The sequence below is a fragment of the Balaenoptera acutorostrata genome, chromosome 4 (assembly GCF_949987535.1).
Source record: "Balaenoptera acutorostrata chromosome 4, mBalAcu1.1, whole genome shotgun sequence".
NCBI lineage: Eukaryota > Metazoa > Chordata > Mammalia > Artiodactyla > Balaenopteridae > Balaenoptera > Balaenoptera acutorostrata.
The window spans coordinates 76,348,030-76,354,391 of NC_080067.1; the positions used below are offsets into that span (position 1 = coordinate 76,348,030).

The following is a 6,362-nucleotide window of genomic DNA, read 5'->3' on the forward strand; positions in this document are numbered from 1 at the left end:
CTATATCTGTCCATAGGCTATTGAACAGTTAACCTTGGAAATGCTGGAGCTTCCCAACATGCCCTGGCTGGAAATCAGCACCAAGAACTTTGAGATGAAATGCTCAGACTGAAGGAAGGCGGCATGGGGCAGTATTTGAGAACACTGAAACAGAGTGGGCTGAAGCACGACTTGGAGAACTGAAAAGAAAAAATAATTCTGAGCCTGGACCAGGGGATGCAATGGGAGACTTGACAACAGCATGTCACCTGCCTTGCTTAAATAGGACAATTAAGGAGCACCGGGCTGAGAGTCAGGAGGCCCGGGTGCTGATTCTGCCTTTCTACTTTGGGCCCCAACCTCTTCATCTGTAAGGAAAAAGGCAGGAGCAGATGATTTCTAAGGGCCCATCTATCGCCAGCGTGCTGAATCACCCGAGAAATCAGCTTAGTACTTATTCCCCTCCTCCAAGGCTCTTGAGCCTGATTTCAGAATCAAAGAATTATGAAATCAGAGTCTCAGAGGAGCTACCTTTGGTGTGGAGGCTTTTGGCCTTTGGGCTGAGTTTCTAAATCTCACTCAGTGGGTCGTGTAGGTAGGCAAAGGTGGCTTCTGCTGGAGCCCATGGATGAATCACCAGATAAAGCTACATTTGTGTGTCCTCTGCCCATAGAAAGGCTCCACAGAGGGGCTGGAATTTGAGCTGAGTCTTAAGGGATGCATGGGAGAGGCACTGGTGGATGAACATTCCACCAGGCAAAGGCAACAACTCGCACAGTTCCTGGTGTTATACGAACAGTCTCAGACCGTACAGCAAATTCCCTGCTATAACAAAGAGTCCCCAAAGCATATAGTGGTTTACACCCCATGGACACTGATTTCAAGCTCATGCATAGAATGGGTGGAACAGCTACCCTCCACCTGTCATTTAAGTTTTTGAGCTGACTGAGGCTCTGCCATTTTTAACATTTGGCTTCAAAAGTTGCCCAGAGGGTCATCTGCACTCCAGGCAGCCAGACAGGGCAAAGAGCACAGAGGGGGCGCTTGTCACTCCCCCCCTTCCCCACACCGTGTCTACTGCAAGGGGAGCTGGAAAATGCAGATGTGTGGCTAGGAAGTATACAGCAACATGGATTCTGGGGAATGCCAGCCTCTGCCACAGCCTGGCCCACTCCTCAGGGATGGATCAAGAGGAAAAGAAGCCAGAATCCCAAGCAAAGCAAGGGGGAGAGAAAGGAAGTGTCAGGCAACCGGGAGCAGTACTCTGGGGGTAGTCAGACATGCTGTTGACTCAAGCCAGCTTCATTTTTGGTAAGCCAGTTTCCCTCTGATGGGATGAAGAGGCCCGGAACCCCACGGGGAAGGGGGCCTCCACGTCACTCCCACTGCTTTTGGGAAGGAGAGAGAAGGGATGTGACAAGAACGACTTTCAACAGGCAGCCATCCGGGCCTCCCAGGGTAAAGTTTGGAAAACCCCTGGCTTCCCCTGGCATTGCCCTTGGCCCCTCCTCCTGCTCTGTTTTCAGCCCCTCTTTCTGGGCGGGCTCCAGTGGCCAGGCGCTCGCATGGCCTGACACCTTGGTTCGGTGCCCAGCCTGTGGGCCACTTGGGGCTCGAATTACCGGTGGGAGCTAATTCAGGAGCCTGGCCCAGCCCTGTGGCTTTGATGGGATTTCATCACCCCGCCTGCGCTGCTTGGCTGGGTGCCTGGGAGAGCTACACAGTGTTGCCCCAGGCTATCTGCTTCCACCGAGGAGAGGCCCTCCTCCCTGAATACAGGAGGACCTGGAGGTGACTTTTGAGGTGAGGTTTGGGGCTCCCTGGTCCACCCAGCCTGAGAATCAACCCCCACACCAAAGCCATCTGCCTTCACCCAACTTTCCCAAGGGGCAGAGACAAGATAAAGGACAGAATTAACACCAAACAACTTGTTAATGATTTTATTGCAGGTTAAATAAAATGCCTCAAATAAAACTACAGGAGACCTTCTTTAACCTTACCAGGCTGTAAATATGTATTAACTCAATTACTATCAGCAATTAAGGGCTAGTTTGGGAACAGTGGCCTGAGACAAAAAAGATATTATCATCCTGGGAAATGAATCCAGAATAAAAGGAATTTCTTCCACCTTAGCTAATGAGCAGCTGTATAGGGATGGAAATGAAGGCCTTTGCCTCGAATTGCTTTTGACCGTTCAGGAGAGGAGAGAAGGTCCCCTTTACGGAAAGCTCTTGGAAGCACATTAGGGACGTTGTTACAATGCAAATGAGGAAGACCAGTTGTGTTTGGGTGGTTTAGGAGTTTAGTAAAAGGAGTAACATTTCAATTAGTGGGGGAAGGAATGAGAACCTGCCTCAAAGAGGCTTAATTGGCAACTTGGCTTTCCCAGGGGGCTTTGAAGTAGCATCGGAGATGGAAGGTTTTTCAGAGATGGGTGAAGAATAGAGCAACGGTAGGGCCCTGGGCGGTGGGAGTGAGAGGGCAGGTGGGGAAGCTCAGAAGGTGAACCCCACCGGGCCAGCTGGTCCCAGCACCGGCTCTGATCGTCAAGCCTCCTGGACCCCGTCCCCAGCATTTCACCCAATTCCCCTCTGGGAGCATCAGGACCTGGCCCTTTCTAAAGCGGTCAGGCTCCGCGAAACCGCCTTGCTTTTAAGGACTGCAGCCCTAACCTCACCAGTGTGGAATTCCTTTTTTCTTCTCAAGAGTCCCTTTTGCTAGGTCTCTAAGTCCAGCTCAGCAGACTGGGGAATTCAACTCCTAATTGCTGAGAGTTTGGGGGAGGGGGTGTGCAATATTGCATACAAATGTGTATTTTCTGTGTCTGTGTCTGTGTGTGTGTGTGTGTGTGTGTGTGTGTGTATTGAAGGACCACAGGGTCTGATGATTCAAGTATGACCTGACCTGAAGGCAATGAACAGCTGACTTTACAAGGAAGACCGCTCAGATTTTGCAGGGGTCCAGACTTGCATCTTTCTAGGGTCTTCCTTTGCTGCTGCTGAGAGCCGCAGTCAAAGGTAGTTCAGGAGTCACTCAAGTCTTCATACATCTTCACTGACTTGAGGTTTTATTTCTCAATCCACTCATTCACAGGATATGATGATTTTTTTTAATGTGGAATAACCTTCCAAAGGAGATATTACAGATAACATGCCAAGATAATTGTTTGAAATGAAATTTGGAAGAAAATTCAACTAACCCTGTGTTTTAGTTGAAAGACAGCCATCTGACCAGGGGTTTGGAGAACCATCCAAACAAAGCCTCCTAAGTGGTGGGCTGGTCTTTCTGAGCTTAAAAAAAAAAAAGAACCAGAATGAAGAACTTCCCAGTGACCCCACGACTCTCTCGGTTCTCTGGATGTTGACTTTGGGGAGGGCAAACTTAACTCCCTGCCATGTAGGCATCCGTGGATGTGTACTGGATTGTGCTGGAGGTCTGACCAATGAACCCTGAGCTGGAAGGCACAATCACCCTCCATTTGAAGCAATCAGCCCCAAACACGCAGGCCCTTGCTCCAGGCTCTGTCCCTCCATCCTCCCTTCTCCCGTGGGTGGCTTTTCCTGGAACGCTGGCTCATATCTCTGGAGCCTGTGGTTTGGGGATCACCATTAGCCAACTACAACAGGGTCTGGAGAGTTTACTTCTGCTGTAAAATGGGAACTGGACCCACCCTCTGAGTAATACTCATCCCTTGGCCGGTCTCAGCGGTGGCCTGCTACTTTATAAGTCACCCTCTTCCCACTCCCCTCGCCTTGGGTGCCTGTGTAGAATGACCACTCCCTTCCCCAACCTCTTCTCTTGCTGCTTTCCCAGAATCAGGACTGAAGGAAAATACGGTATCTGTCTGCACCACGCACGTTCCTGCATCCTGGGCAAGCTGAGCCAGCCAGCGACCGCTGTGGTGTGTCCAGTCCCCACGCCACTGTGAGGAGACAAAACCAGGGACTTAGCACAGCAATGTCAACTCTTGATAACTGCCGTATGTGGACAGGAGATCCTGCCCCAGTGATGACTCAGTCACTCAGCAACACCAGGCTCTTCAGCCCCTGGAAGGTATTATTGACTCGATGCTGGGACAATGCAGAATCCATGTGCTGGAAAGGACCTTAATAAAATCCTAACCAATCTATGCATAAGAGACTCAGGTCAAGAGAGGCGAAGAAACCTACCCAGGTACCCTTAGGGAGTGAAGGGAAGAGTTGAGATCCAAACCGAGGTGGTGGGTCTGAGGCCAGTGCCCTCCTTCTCATAATGTTAAATCCCAGCTTCCACCTTCCAGGGGGTGTCTGCCTTGGCTGGCGTGGAAATCAGTTTTGTAAAACCCTGAAAAGGAAAAGAGAGAGGCAGAGAGAAGTAGGCTGCAAGGCAAAAGGAAGCCAGCAAGCATCTGTCATAGGTCTTCCTGTAATGGATTATCAAGACATTATTATATACTCCTGCCCAGCTGAAGGCGCATTTTGCATACTTTCTCTTTATTTCTTCAAACCCTTTTATTACAGTCAAAGCTGTTTCAGTGGTGCTTTGTTTAATGTTCAAGAGAAAATTCTCATACTAGACCATTATTTCCAAAATGCATTTCTCAGTATCCAAAATGTTTCTACACCCAACATCACACAACCTGTAAGGGCTTCTATTATCTCTTGTATTATCTATAAAGTGGAAATGGGTCTTCCAGAGGTGAAGTAACTCGTCCAAACCCACACTCCTCATGAGTGGCTCATACAGACCTAGGTCCCGAGTCTTCTGACACTCGGCAGCATCCTAGCCTCCAGCAGGAAACACTCTGGCTCCTGACAATATCTCGTTATTTACTCATCCCCTTTAGGGAACAATGAAATCAACGTTCCTTTGAAGCATGAGAGTTTGGATAGACAGGGTGTATTGGTCGCCCCCTCCCCTCCCCTCCTCCAGCTGGTGTGCGGCCGTCAGAGACTATTCTGAGTCCACAGCCCCAAGCTTACCATTCCCATCGGAGTCCAGGTCACCAGCAGTGCCTCTCTGAGCCGCTGTTCTGGAATGAATGAGCAGACCTTTCAGTCTACTATTTTAAAGGAACAGGACATGAGGAAACACATCAGTCAATGCAGGGGGTGGGGAGCGGCTATGGAGAGGAGACAAAATCTTTTCATCAGTTTTGCTGCTTGAGAGTTTCTTCTGGACAATATGAGGAAAGAAGTGAAGAACTAAATGTGGAAAATATGAGCTAATACAGGGTGTTCACTCCCCAGACTAGAGCCTCGCCAGTAAAGTAGATAACAGAAAATATTTCAGAGACGAGACAAGCAGCAAATAAACACCCAAAAGGATAAGGAAGAATTACTTCCTCGCAAATGTCTCCAAAAACAAAAAATGCAAAGGACATGAAATACGTGCTGCTTAGAGCTGACATAGGAGCATTGAACTCACACTCGAAATCTCCCGGTACTAAAAAACAGTGTTTAAGAGAGACATGAGTTCCTCTTGAACAATTCCACCTTTGTGTCTACCAAGCTCAAGTGGGCTTTTCTGCAGAATACACGAAAATCTTCAGTTGGAAAACTGTGTGTGTGCGTGTGTGTGTGACTGCACTATGCGTAAAAGCTTGTATCTTAGTTCTAACTCTTACCCATCTCTCATCTGGAAAATGGCAATGGCCTCAAAACTGTCCTCCCTGCCCCTGGTCTTGAGCCCACCTCCACACTGCTGTCTAAGATGCAGATCTGACCACTTCCCTCTTTGACAGGAACCTGCCCAGGACTCCCCATAGCCCACAAGATAAAGTCCACCTCATAGACAAAGTCCTCACCTCCCTCTCCCATCTCAAGGCTCATTGTTTCCTGCCTCACAATTTATGCGCCACGAACATGGGGCTCTTCAGAGTTTCCTGCCCACACCATATGGTTTCTCTCCTCCCCAACTTCACTTACACTGGAACCTCTGTCAGGAACGACACTTGCCCCTCCGGGACTATAGAACACATCCTACCTTCTTTTTGTTCTCCTGCAATGCCCTGGGCACATCCGCATCTCACACTTAAAATGATCTGGTTTTGTGTCTTTGTCTGCACTATTCTTAAAAACAACAACAACAGCAACTTTCTATTGAGGCATCACATTCATCAAGAACTGTCCAAAGTTTGCAACCTGCTGAATGTTTACACATTTTGACCTGCTCCAAGGACAAGAAGCGGCCATTACGTTTTTGAGGTCAGAGGCTGAGTTTTAATCGTCTTTGTAATCTCAGCACCAAGCACAGTGGCTGGCAGGCAGGTACTTCACAAATAGTGTTTGAATGGATCAAAGAATGGTTCTCTCCCTGTCTCTTCATCTCTGTTTGACTCACCAATTCCCCCTTAACCTGAGTTGCTCAACGGGTAATTCAGGATTTCTTGCCCAGGCTTTGGG

At 48.8% G+C, this 6,362-nt stretch overlaps 1 long non-coding RNA gene across 1 annotated transcript; it reads right to left on the reverse strand.

Annotated features, from left to right (window-relative positions):
- Positions 1 to 3,209: 3,209 nt before the first annotated feature.
- LOC130708164 (uncharacterized) lies at positions 3,210 to 5,015 on the reverse strand. The gene is made up of 3 exons (XR_009008267.1): positions 4,941 to 5,015; positions 4,149 to 4,302; positions 3,210 to 3,901 (listed from the first exon to the last, which is right to left on the reverse strand). It is a non-coding gene; the product is annotated as an uncharacterized LOC130708164 (long non-coding RNA).
- Between the last annotated feature and the right edge of the window lie 1,347 nt (positions 5,016 to 6,362).